The sequence below is a fragment of the Pinus tabuliformis genome, chromosome X (assembly GCF_031772625.1).
Source record: "Pinus tabuliformis cultivar Carrire ecotype Pingquan chromosome X, CPIR1, whole genome shotgun sequence".
Taxonomy (NCBI): Eukaryota; Viridiplantae; Streptophyta; class Pinopsida; order Pinales; family Pinaceae; genus Pinus; species Pinus tabuliformis.
The window spans coordinates 1,651,203,428-1,651,218,081 of NC_142308.1; positions in this window are offsets into that span (position 1 = coordinate 1,651,203,428).

The window sequence follows — 14,654 nt, forward strand, 5'->3', positions numbered from 1 at the left end:
AAAGTCATCCAATAAAAGGAAAGTATTTACACAAAGCTATTTATGAGAAGGAAATGTTGGCAAAACGACATGGACTTAATAAATGGCAACCCTACCTATTAGGAAAACACTTCAAGGTAAAAACGGATCATGATAGTCTTAAATACTTTTTAGAACAAAGATTATCTTCATAAGAGCAGCAAAAATGGGTCACAAAAATGTTGGGTTATGACTTTGAAATCATCTACAAGAAAGGGAAGCAAAATGTTGTGGCAGATGCACTCTCAAGAAAGGATGAGGATGTGGAAGCATTGTTTTGTGCCATTTCTATTATCCTACCAGATTGGATAAACGAAGTAAGGGATGAATGGAAGAATGACGAAGAAGTGTGGGCACTCATTCAAAAGTTACAACAAGATCCCAATACATCTAATACATTTAGCTAGAAAAATGATTCGTTATGGTACAAATATCGTTTATACCTATGTAAGAATTCCCAACTCAAACAAAAGATTCATATGGAATTGCACACCTCTCCCTTAGGAGGGCACTCGGGATTTTTAAAAACTTACCATAGGGTTAAGAAGGAATTTTTTTGGGATGGCCTTAAATTGGATATTCAAAATTTTGTGGCAGAATGTTTGGTTTTCCAACAAAATAAAGTTGAAACAATTAAGACCCCAGGTCTATTACAACCTTTATCCATTCCAAGCCAACTCTGGGAGGAGGTTTCAATGGATTTTATCACATGCTTACCCAAGTCCGAAGGAAAGAGTGTCATCATGGTGGTAGTTGACAGACTTACCAAGTATGCACATTTTTGTGCATTATCACATCCATTTAAAGCCAATATAGTTTCTACTACATTTATGGAAACAATTCAAAAGCTACATGGAAACCCAAAGATTATTGTAAGTGACAGAGATCCCATTTTCACTGGAAATTTTTGGACAAAATTATTTTCTTGTTTGGTACTCAGTTAGCTCATAGCTCATCTTATCATTCTCAATTTGATGGGCAAACTGAGATAGTAAACAAATGTTTGTAAGGATATCTTCGTTGCTTTGTATCTGATAAACAGACACAATGAGTCAAATGGTTTCCTCTGGCTGAATGGTGGTATAACACTTCCTTCCATACTGCAGCAAAAATGACCCCATTTATGGCACTTTATGGATATCATATACTATCAATCACATCATATTTAAGAGAAAATTCTAAGGTTCAAGCAGTGGTAGATCACATCGAGCATCAACAACAAGTTCTTCAACTCTTAACGGATAATCTTTGATACCAAATGTTATGTAACCAGCTCACAAAATAGAACAAAAGATAGATCAACGACTTCAAAACAACCTCTTCGAGGGGGAAACCTCCTTTACATTACACAAATGAATAATTCTTGGATGATACAAATGACAAAACCTCCTTTCTATATATAGGATTCTAAGGGGTCACAATATAATCAAAGCCAAAACTTGACGAGGAAGGAAAAAACATATTGGAACCTAAAGTAGTCACAGAAACAAGAACTCAACAACTACGAAATCGATCAATTTAAGAGTATCTCATCAACTGGAATAACTTACCACTAAAGATTCCACATGGGAGGGTGAGAATTTTATACAGAAACATCCAAAACTACTCAAGCATTGAGGACAACACTTTTTTGAAGGAGAGGGGCATGTTAGGTCCCTATAATACTAGTGATTCCCCTATTACTATTGTCATTGTAGCCCTTATTGTTATTGTTGTATCCCTATTGTCCGTATATTGTTATTATTGTGCCCCATATAAGCCCACTATTGTTATTGTTGTGCCATTATATTATTATTGTTCTATCAGCTTTGATTACATTGTGACCCCTTAGACTCCTATATATAGAAAGGAGGTTTTGTCATTTGTATCATCCAAGACTTATTCAATTATGTAATGTAAAGGAGGTTGCCCCCTCGAAGAGGCTGATTTTGAAGTCCTTGATCTATCGTTTCTTCTATTTTGCGAGCTGGTTACATAACATTTCATTGATTTTGGACTTGCAAAGAGGTATCGAGACACGGTGAGTCACAAGCACATCCCTTACAGAGAGAAAATGGGAACTGCTCGTTATGGAAGCATGAATACTCACCTTAGCATTGAGAAAAGTTGAAGAGATAATTTAGTATCTCTTGGATATGTGTGATCCGAATGGAAAATGACATCCACCCATGGTATTCATCCACCCGTAGTATTCATTCACCCATGGAATTTACCCATGGTATTGTAAGTGGCATCCACCCATGGTATTCATCCACCCATGGTATTTATCCACCCATGGAATTTACCCATGATATTGTAAGTGGTATCCACCCATGGTATTTTCCCATGGTATTGTAAGTGGCATTAGTATTCATCCTCCCATGGTATTTTTCCACTCATGGAATTTACCCATGGTATTGTAAGTGACATCCACCCATGGTATTCATTCACCCATGGTATTTACCCACACATGGAATTTACCTGTGGTATTGTGACAAAAAAAGGCTATAAGTAACAAGTCACATTTTGTAAAAGGACAGATTGTCCACCATAATGTAGTCTTTACAATTATTATATGTTTTAATAAAAAAAGTTTCTTTGTGGTTTTTTTATTGTGTGTTCTCTTCTTTTCTTCTGGCATTTCAATTTTTCAGATCTTAGGGGTATCCGGATTAGTGGTATTAGATTTAGCGTATGATTTAGGTTGTATTTTTGGAGAGGCAATCTTTCTGGTAGGGTTAGAAAGCTGGTACAAAAAAATTTGAAGTATGATAAGATTAGTGAAAAAAGTTGCAACTCCCATTGAGGTCATGTGCAAGTCTTACCCATCAGAGTTTGCAAAGTATTTTCATTATCGCTGCCAATTACGCTTTGATGATAAACCAGATTATGCTTATATGAGGAGGATATTTCGTGATCTTTTATTCATGAAGGATCTCAGGTTGGACCATTTTGAAATATCAACAAACACAGATTTCTCATCCACCTCAGAAGGCCCTTGTAAATCCTTTATATATGCAATCAGTCTCCAAAATGCTTTCTAGTTTTAGTTTGATGTTGTTTCAAACAATTCGGTTAAAGCATTCATCCAAGTTGCAAGATTCTATGGGATGATTGCTTGTTAGGGTGTTGTTGGAGGAACGAGCATAGGACCCACAACAACCATTGGGCCCACAACAGCCACTGGCCCGACTATAAAAGTAGGTACAACTTTCGATAGGCATTCAGGTCATCAAGGTGGTAAGGACAATGATGGTAACAACTTTGCTGTTGATGTTGCTCGCAAAAGAATGCCAGTAGTTGTTGTGAATTTTAGTAGTTTACCTAAGCTCAAGAATCTTATTGCCCATGAATCTAGTACTTCAAAAGATGTGGAAATGCACATAATTCAATGTGCACCTTTTTTAAAGGGAGCAACTATCCAAAACACAAAACAAAAAAATGAATCAGCATGTGCTGCAAAGGAAACCCTTCGAACAATGCATTGGAGAACGATTCCATTCAAATAGAATTTCAAATGGGTGTATACATGACATGAAAAAGTTGCCACACAATCAAACCTTGAGGGACACAAACAGTGACAGACAATGCATTGAAGGTTTGAATGTGTTATGCCCCTATACCAATAGGTGTCATATATCATGAATGACTTGATAAGCTATGTAATATGTTCATCCTTTCCTTGTTGCAAAGGTTTTCCATATTTTCAAAAAATCAAAAAATTTAAAAAATGTAAAGAGGGTATACCCTAAAAGAAAAATCAAAGGGTAAAAAGAATAAAAGATGGTCAAAAAATGAAAAGAAAATGAACCCCAACAAAAAGAAAGACCAAGGAAAGTGTGCAAGCCTAAATGCCACTACTATTTACTTTATGTATAATAAACAATTGTGTGCAGTTTGTCACCTATGCCATAATTTATGAATAGTCAAACAGTTTAAACTTGGCTAGTTCATTTCAATTTCATGTTTTAGATATACAAAATAAAGATCTGACCAAACAATGTAATCTTGACAGATAAGTAGATAGGTAGAGTGAAAAAGGATCTCAATAGTTTAATCTGAGCCCTTGGATGTAATAAGTGTAGACTTAAATAGGCATCTCCATGTAAAAGAAAAGAAAATTTGGTAAGGGTTTGCCAGTCTAAGTGCACCCAAATAAAGAAGAAAAAATGCTAGGTTAAAGTAGGTAGGGTAGGTAGATGATGGTTGCAGAATTATATGTGATGAATGATGACTCTAAATGTGTTAATCTTTTACTTGCATCACAAGGCCAAAGCATGTATTATATTGAAAGCATCTCAAGCAAAGCAAAGTCATAATAATTAACTCCCCTCCTCATTTTCCCTAAATTTTCACTAATTTCCCCTAAATACTAAGGTATTTGTTAAATTAGAGGGGCTCAGAGCATTTCTCTGACTTCTGGAGGGACTGGACCCTCGGCCCAATAATTTATAAAGCCTAAGTACTTAAAGCCATTCATAAATTATTCATTCACCTTCATAAGTCTTTTCCTAAGTAAAATCCTATTTTACTTGGGAAAATTACAAAAATTCTCATAAAAACCCTTTTTTCACTTTAAGCCTAAGTTTAAATACACACATCAAATATTTTTACACTTAGCGCTTTTTCATTTCATTATCATATTAACTATTAACATATTATTATATAAATCCCTTGTAAAAATTAACCCACTCCCGTATTATTTAACTATATAAATCCCCAAATTTCTATATATCCCGCCCCGGTTAGTTATAACCATAATACATCCTTAATTGGGATTAATTAGTTAATTAGTAACTAATTAACAGCCATTAATTCCCTGTCACATTAAACGGGATTAATTAACCCTCATGGTTAATTAATAACCTCCCCGACCTATCTCACCTCTCCCGATATGATTAAATTAACGCTTAATTATATCGGGCTCGCCTCCACTATAACCCCGTCACTTCATATTCCCCGACAACCGTCCGATCAGGTCCTTAGGATCTGACGGCCATTATACATATCGCGCGACCGTTCGTTAGCGTGCGATCACAAAGCGGTTTTTGCACAGTGCCTCTGCCACGTGTCGAAAGCTCTATGGAATTGTTGGTTCGAGGACTATTACCGCCCTTCCCCATAAGCAGTGCGATATGAAACCGCTTACCGCCTTCCCACATACGAAAAAACGTCATATCATTTGCCACTAACATCACCCACCTAAAATCCAAAACCCCGACAACCTTTGACTTTGTAAATAAAACAAAAACAAATCATTTGCGTTGTTTTATTCTGCAAACCTATGCGCCCATGCAAATGAACGTCGAGGTCAAATAGTTCAAGCTTTCAGCCTGCTCCAAACCTTGCAGCCAACGCCGATCAGAACCCTCCAGCCACGCCCAATACCTGCATTTCATTGCTCATCCCCAAAAAAGGTAGTTATCAAAATCCCGACAAAAACCCTGAAAATACTTGTTTCTACCATAAATTGACGAAAAAGGCCCAAATTCATAATAATTCAGTTATTATTTTCGTCATTTAAGTCCCCCATAGCCTCTGTGTTGCCCATTTCACAAAGAAAACCACAGTTTCCTTCTGAATCCACAAGAACCAGAAATGGAAACCCCGATGGCTTTAAATGTTGCACCCATTAATGCCCCTCATCGAGATTTAGACTATCTGCCTTTGGCAGATAGGGACTTCCAAATAAAAGACCTTACCACTAATAAAAATCACCTCAAAGTCTTTTGCCAAAGTAGAGATGACTACTTGAATGGCTTTGATGTCCTAGGACTGTGGGAATCCAATCTTCCCATATACTTTCTCCCCTCAGTCCATGTTTTCCCTGATATAATTCATCAATGCCATGCCAATTATGACCCTAACCACAGAGCAGTTATGTCTCCAAGCCAAACAGTCCTTTTCCCAATAACTGCTGAATCAATCAATGAAATGTTGCAATTTCACTCTAGTCAAGCTCTCACTCCCATTTCCATTGGAGATTTACTTGAGAAATCAACTAAATTGTCCCAAACTGAACTTAATCGCCTTTGTCAGACTTTCATACTACAGAAACATCAGCCTAAGAGCCCACCTCCTTATATTCAAACTTTCTTTATAGATATGGGAAGACTCATAGTTGATATGATATCTTTAGTTACAGTATTCAACACTAGTGAGTATGTTGATGAATTAACCCTAGTGTTGTTTTCAATCTTTACTCGTGGACAGCCCCCTACTGTCAAATATGACTATGGCTCCTTTATTGCTGATAAAATTCATGACCAATTCATGAGACTGGAAAATGAAAGGGTTTTTAAATATACCACCTTCATATATCATCTCATGCTTTATTATTAGTCTGATAATTTCCCATTCCCTGCCATGAAACTTGACACCAAGGGCAATCCAAGGTCTGTTATCTTTTGGACTTCCATTTTCCATAAATCCTTTGATTCCCCTTACTCATATAACGAGTTCATTGATCAGTTTGTTCATCCAGCAACCACCTTATTGACAGGGATTTACCCTCCCAGGATAAATGGTGACATTAAGAGGATCCTTCAGCTCTCCAAGCAGTACAGAGTGGGTGACTGGTATTTATACCAGAATTATACATAAATCAGGATGTATGGGTGTGAACTTTCCCCTTTCAAGTTACCAAAGTATGTTCCAATGAGACTATTTGCATTGGAATACTATAGGCAAATGATAAACTCAGATCTGGTTCATTTTACTAAAGCCAAAAAGAAAGCACAACTCAGGATCAAACATCAATTAGGCCCTTTCATCTGCAACACTAGAGAAGCAGGGAAAGAAGCAGAGAGAATTCTAGAAGATTACCTTAAATTACACAAAAGTTTTGGTTGGGTTCCATATGACTCTCATAGCTTTATCTGTGATAAAAGAATGAAGAATAGGCTGTCACCATATTTGCACCATCGAATCCCATAGATTGAACAATTCGCCAACATGGATGAATGGAGGGAAGGGACCTTAGTAGCAATTGATAGTGAGCAAGTCAACATAGAAAATGTAATGAAAGATCTTGAAAAGACTCTTGACTTAGATTCTTTTGGACATGTACATTTTGAGACTTCTCAGAAGTCAGCATCAGGGATAAGTGCATCAACAGCCGGGACCTCTAAAAGGCACTCCCAGTAGACTGATATACCACTTACAGAGACTTCCAAAGGTAAAGAAACAGAGACAAGCACTCAGGCTACAGAACAGTCAATAATGTCTAAACAACCTGAAACTTCTAAGGAGCAGGCCCACATACACACTCCTCCAACTCAAGTCAATGTGGGAGAACCCCCAATCTTGCAGACTCCTCTGAATGAGGAAAAGAACAAAAAGAGAGACAAGGAAGTAGCTACCCCTGCCAGTGGACCCTCAAAACAGCCAGGTGCTAAAAGGCATAGACTAAATCCTCTTTCAGAAGAGGAATTTTTTGAAGAGACTATTGATAGTCAAAGAAAAGAAGGTGTAGATAGTCATCAAACTTTCCCAGTAAGTGGGACACCTTCTAGCTCACAGAGACAGGAGCTGGAGAGACAACAAAATGCAGAAGTATTATCTTTCAAGCCCCCACGAAAAGACAATCCAGATATCAAGAAGAATTTTAAAGACATAAAAGCCAGGAATGAGCCATTGAGGATCCAGGTTTACAATCAATATTTGAAAATGGCTCCCACTAATCAGAACAGGTTGATGTCAGCCTATGACATCAAAGAAGGTAAAATGATAATGAGTTTTTTCAAACCGAAAGTGCAACAGCCTCAATCAACTGCAGATTACCTCAAAACCGATTTTGAGGTCATGGCAAAGGACATTCATCCCTTGGACCAAATTGAGTTACACAAATAAACAGGGGAGATGGTCTATTCTACATTGACTAGTAAGGCCATGATGGCCCAAAGACTAGAAAATTCTTTGAATAATGCAACGGCCCAATTACAGCTGGAGAATGCCTCCTCACAGGCTAAAGACAATAGAATAAAATCTTTAGAAGAATTTATCATTGGGTTGGGTCATGATCCAAAATATGTGAAGGTTGCAGAAGCCTTAATTAAAAAGAAAGATGAAGACATAGTTGCCTTAAGAAAGCAGCTAAAGTTGCCTCCTTCATGACATCCACAGACTGCTGAGGTCATACAACAAAGGTCTGAAGAAGAGCTGATGGACTTAGTCCTAAAACTTAATGAACAACTGAAGGAGACTGAACAAGAATTAGAAAAATCATTGAAGGACAAGCAGGGAGAGTCGACCTCTCAGCCTCCCAATGTGATCTCGGTGGTTTCTACTGCAGTCCCCTCAACACTTGGAACAGCTCTCGCACCAAACATTCCAATGGTCACAGCAGAAGCAATAGCAGGAACAACAACAGCAGGAACAGCACAAGCAGGTATCTCAGGTCTAAGCACAGAAGAATTGATAAAATCAATGGAGGAGTTGAAGCTCCAAGTTTCAGAGTTACAAAAGGTAAAAGAACAATTTGTTACCTTAGAAAAAAAATATGATCTTTCAAAGATAAATTTTGTAGAAAAGGTGAGGGAGAACAAAGGGTTAGAACAAAAGGTGAAATCATTAGAAAAAGACCTCACATTTGATAAACCCTTAGCAGATATTAGGAAGATTCTTTGGACCAACATCACTCAGTCAATAAATGATGTTTGGCCATCTATACAAATAATTTTTGAGCAGATGGATTTGGTAAAGCTAGCTCTTGAAGAAGTCCAGAGAACTAAGGCAGAATTAGGAAGGATGCCTGAGGAGGCTACCAGACTAATTAATTTTTTGAATACCAAGAATAAGTACCAGCTCGAAGAACTGGGCATTGGAGACAGAACAGGGACTATTTTGGAAATCAAGAAGATTTTAACTAAAATGTCTCTAATGCAGAATTTGGAAAGGAGATGCCTAAACATGCAAGAGGAAATTGATGATTTTATGTTGAAATTTGGCATATTTCAAAGTAAAGGACTCCCGATTCCTTTAGTTATCAATGACAATCTGATGACATAGATAGACTATGTCGACAAGTTGGCTAAGTATGCAAATAACCAGGCTCATCTTCTAGTGCAGCTGCACCAAAAGCAATACCTACAGGCAGAGTTCTTTTTGACAGTCTAGAGAACCTATTCTATGTGGAGCATGAAATAAAACACCTGTTCCAAGTTCAGCCTAATTTTTTCAAATACACCGAGGCTGATGAGATCCTTAGAAAACTTCAAAGAACTAGAATACCATAGGAAAAATGGTGGGCAGATATGATTGAAATTTTGTAATTTACCCTTGGTAAAAAGGTAAATTTCCATTTTTTACCATAGTCAATGATGGTAAAAAAAGATAAACAAGGATCAAACAGGTTAAAGAGTATCAGAGCAGGTAAAGAGTATCAGTAAGAAAATGAAAACAGGGTAGCCAACATAGAATTACAAAGAAGACAGCAAGATGCCCAAGCATAGGGCCTGACTCTAGCACATTCACAAGAATAGGGCTAGCAAGCCATCAGTTTGCCTCTATCTTCTATCTACGAGACCATCTGTCTCTAGTTTCCTGTCACATATAGTTAGTCATCCTAGAATATATCTCACTTTGTTATGAGATATTTTTATTGTAAGTTTTTGTATAAATACTCCCTCATTCGGAGTATTGAGGGTGGATTCTTAGACATTGTTGTAAAACTGATTACTTTGGAATAAAGTGTTGTTGGACAAATCTTGCATGGCTGGCTGGATGAAGAATTAATACAAAGGACTTTTCATAGGATTCATGTGTCAAACACCGGACAAATAAGTATTTTATATCTCATGCGTTATCGTTTTCTTGTTTATTATATCAATTGTGTTTCATATCTGAATATTAAAACAAAAAAGAATAATTCAGAAAGTGCTTAAGTGCAATCTGTCTTCAATCGTTTTTATTCTAAATGTTTTCTTCTAAACTAGCATAAGCAGTGAATTCTTAATTGCTCCTATTTCCTAGTTTACTCATTTATGATCATTTAGTAAAAAATCCTTAATTGCTTTTTATTGGTGATCAGTCATTTTCCCTCTCTTAAAACATGTTGAAGGATTCTTAATTTCCCTTCATCCATTTTAAGTCCATTCCATCTTTTCAAGTCTCTATTTGCTCCCCGTTTAGTTATCTTGCCCTGTGAAGCCATCCTTTGTTGAAGAACCAAATCTAGTTGAGCCATCTTCTTTGACTCCATTAGCCCAATGGCCTAAACTATTCAGTCCTACCCCTCTGCTACTGAATTTCACCACCCAAACACAACCAAAAACCCCAAGCTTTCATAACTAGCCTAATATCTTATAAAACAAAGCTAAACCTTAAAGAGAGAGCCCTCTCTGGATACAGATTGGCTAGATTATGTACCTAAAAGTTGGTTTGTGGTTACCTCGGACCCCTTTCCCTCTTCTTACAACTTCTGGGAAAATCTGAGGGATAATAGAATGTACCCATGAAATCTCTTCAATTAATGCAAGGGGGATATCTTCAAGAGCATGCATCATGATGCCCAAGACAAAGGGTCGTATATATGCATTCGCTCATGTATTGACAAATATAAAACTATACCTAGTGAATCGTTGTGGTGGCTACAAACACGAATATGGGGGAAATAACACTACAGTCATGATCCAAAGCGATGATGCAATGCCACATGGTCTGTATTTTTCCACTGAACAATTGACTCGTCCTCCTGATATGGATATTATCACACTATGCCATGATTATGGAACACTTCTTTGGAGGGTCATGATTACAAAACAACACACGGAGCTACAAACCAACATCAGTTATGAAGCAAAGCACTCTTTAATACATATGATGGAGGGTTGTACAAGGAGCATATGTCACTTTAGCATTGATATAACCAAAAGGGTTATAATACTAATGAACAGTATTCTTGCAAACGACGCCGACATATCATCGACCAAATATCGCCTCATATGCATATTACCGCACGGTTACATATATTATATATATGTGAGGAGCATTGGATTGATTCCTATGCACAAATGAGACAAATATTACTCCAAACATTTACTAGCCTCGTCATGTGAATACAAATAAGCCCAAGCACGAAACCATCTATGGATTTAGTCGGGATACAAGTTGTGGCTCAAGCCACCATCTAGAGTTTCGAAGTATGTCTTGGTTGGGTCATTGGTCACATTCCCAACCTACAACACTTCCTAGATGAAATGTGACCTTGCCAAAATCATAATTATGTGATATTCATAAGTTGCATCCCCTTCAATAGGTTGCTAGGTCGCACCCCAGGGATTCAACACTTAACCAGAAGATGCGACCCAACCCTCAACGTGATTATGCGACCTCTCCCAAGTCACTAGGTCACAGAACCGCACACCAGGAACACCTAGAAAGTGTGACCTTCATATAGTGCAACCATGCGACCTCATAAGTCACAGTCCTTAAATGTGACTATTCACAGGATCACAATTAAGGAAGCCATAGGTCCATGTGACCCACAATATTGTGCGACCTTGCAAATTGCCCAATCACGTGAGACCTCCATGCAATGGAAAACTATGATCTGCATATGAAAAATTGGATTTGGTTGAGGTCGCACTTCCCAAATTGGACTTTGAATGGTTAATGGATGCGAACATGTGTGCCAAAAATAGTGTTATCTTGGAAGGCCAAGTGTTGCAATGAAGGTGCATAGTAAATATTGCATCAAAGATCATGTTAAACAAAAAAAAATGTGCTAATTGATTTATTCAAGGCTACTGACAGGTGCAGCACTATAAAGTGTTACATGGACAAACTAAAAGATGCATGGCAATCAAGGATGCGACTATGCAATGAGAGGCTAATAAAGTAGGAAATACCCTTTGTTAATGTTGAAGAATATAGGGCAAATAAGTGTAGTGTGATTCTTCATTACTTGATAACAATTTGTGGAGTCTTTTAAATTTTTCTTGTAAGCTTATTCTTCTTCTTTTTATTATTAATGCATGTGTGTGTACTTCATCAAACTGCTACCAAAACATAAGAACAAGAACACAAGATGTTGGATCTCTGCTAGGGCCAAAGCCTCTCTTCTCTTGAGAGGAAAATCCTTTAGTAAGTTTCTCTTACTGAAGCTTATTATGGATCAATGCCAAACCCTAGAACCCTGAGAATAATATCCTGCAAGCACAAGTCAAGTCCTTTCTCCTTTATACACATTACTCCCCAACACTTCCTTCTTTTGGCACTTCGTTCCCCGGCACTTCGTCCTCCTCCTTCCGGCACTTTGTTTTTCTTTCAACTTGTTGGTAAACCTTGTTGCACTTACTCTAGAAGATATACCTTTGATGAGACCCTTTTATCATGATGATTCCTTTCTTCTTTTCACCAATCAACGAACTTGTATGACTGTAATGGGAGGGTTGTTATGACAGCAAAGATAGCCTCTTTACCTTCGCACATGTGATTGCTTTCCTTGTGATGTTGACCTCTTCCTTCTTCACTTGAGAGAGGTCCTTCTATGCTTGAGTGAGGGGCCTTATAGGCCTACTTAGATTGCCCAACCAACGAAGTTATGTGACTGTGATGATAGTGTTGTAATGACCGTAGGAAGAGGCTCTGTTTCTCGCATGTGTGACTGTTTTCTACCCTAGAAAACAATCATCTTAACTTCGGCCTAGACTTCACCTTGTACGCTGCACTAAAGGCTCCCTTTCTTGTCACTTGATCACCCTTTACTCGCACCTTTTCTTCATTGATTTCATAGATGGATTCCTTACATTATAATGGGGTGGAAAACCTCTATATATAAAGGATTGTCCCTCCTTTTAGGTCGACTAGAAGACTGCAGGCCGATTTGACATTTATAATTCAGATTTCTTCTTTTGTAGGTTTTGTTTCATGGAGGAGACTTGTTGACTTTGCTTAGAGTATTCTCTTGACTCTAATACATAAACTTACATGGTGTAGCATGCCCTTAAGGTCTTCAACATTTTCTTTTGGCTATTTGACTCACCTATAACACTTTAACATGCACTAGACCTATTTCAATGAGCAAGAAACTCATTGATATATATTATAAAAATAATATTTATTTTCTTTAATAAATACAAATATCAAAAGTACATTTATGAAGACCGGACCTAGTTACATTTCCTTCAACAGTTAGAAGGATGAAATAAAATGATGATGAACAACCCATCACCAACGCTCATGAAAACAAAACCTTTCTTTCCCCTCAAATTGATCATTTATTAATTTATTTTATTTATAGTAATTATTTCTTATATTATCATTGTATGTTTATCTTGGGTTTTAATTAATGATTATGTGCTTGTAGGGTTATGAAGCATGTTTTCAAAAGAGAGACTCATTTTGACTTGTTCCAAAGGGTTGTGACCATAGCACATCAAAACAAAACCACACATTCATTGGTAAAGGCAATGTTAAAGCTTTTGATCACTTAAATTTGTCTCAACAACAAAATGTAGAACGAGGAAGCAAGATGTTGGTCTATGCAGAAGGATTAGGGTTTATCATGAAGCTTGCATGGCTAGGGTTCCTTTAGCAAGCCATATGGTCCCTTACAAGCTCCAAGAACCTCTCAATAAACTCCATGGCACATCACCAAAATATGGATGAATGCAAGTGAGGCATACTGGCAAGAAAATAGGCCTGTCTCGGAACCTAACAACTAAATCGCCGCAGCATATGGGTAACAATCGTTCTAGGGTTTCCAACAACCCTCTACATCCTCCTCTTCTGCTTCATCGTAATGTAAATATTAGTCACCATACTATCAACAGCTATGCTAAGACTAATTTCTTCATGTAAAATAAATAGGCATGAGAGAGTAGTGAGGAAGTTCAAGAGCCATGAGCAGAAGTTCAAGAGTCATTAGGAGAGGTCAAGGGTCACAGTAGGTGAATAATCACCTCATCTCTTGTTGGCTTATTGGGACCTGACCCGGGTTTGGAAGAGTTATTAGCCAAACAAATCCCGCAGCTACCGGCCCTTTCGACAATAGCCCATGTAACGCGGACCGAGGTCTCACCTGAGGTAGCAGGGGAGGGTGTTGGAACCAGGTTTCCGCACCCTTGGGATGTCTTGATGTGGTCTGGAGGGGTCGCAACTTGTTCTGTGACCTCGCACCACTCTGTACTATTGTCAGGCTTCCGAGTAGATCCGCACAGGTGCGTTTTCTTACTAATGAATTTATTACAGAGTTACTCTACTTCTTATGGTCGTTAAGCTAACATTTAACAATATTACCCAGTGTGCATTATTATCATTCATAAAGACAGGCTAAAATTCATAGAACATCCGCATAAACCATAATATAACTAGATCTACAATAACTCAGAATCAACACAATGTTTCAGAACCAACTTATCTTTATTAATATCGTCGATTCAGTACAATCTTCTTTCTGCCTTGCGCACATAGTTGCAGGGTTCCGCGCACATAGCTGTGGACTCTATCATGCCTTCGCGCACACAGCTGTGGACTCTATCAGGCCTCTGTGCACACAGCTGCAGAGCCTCTATCTATCCACTAACACCCTTGACTCGAACTTACAGACGTAGAACACTAATTACCTTCACCAACCCATAACATATCAGATCTTTTTTTCAAAAAGCTACCTCAACCCTTAGAGCCTCGCTCTATTTATACATTCCCATGGTCCA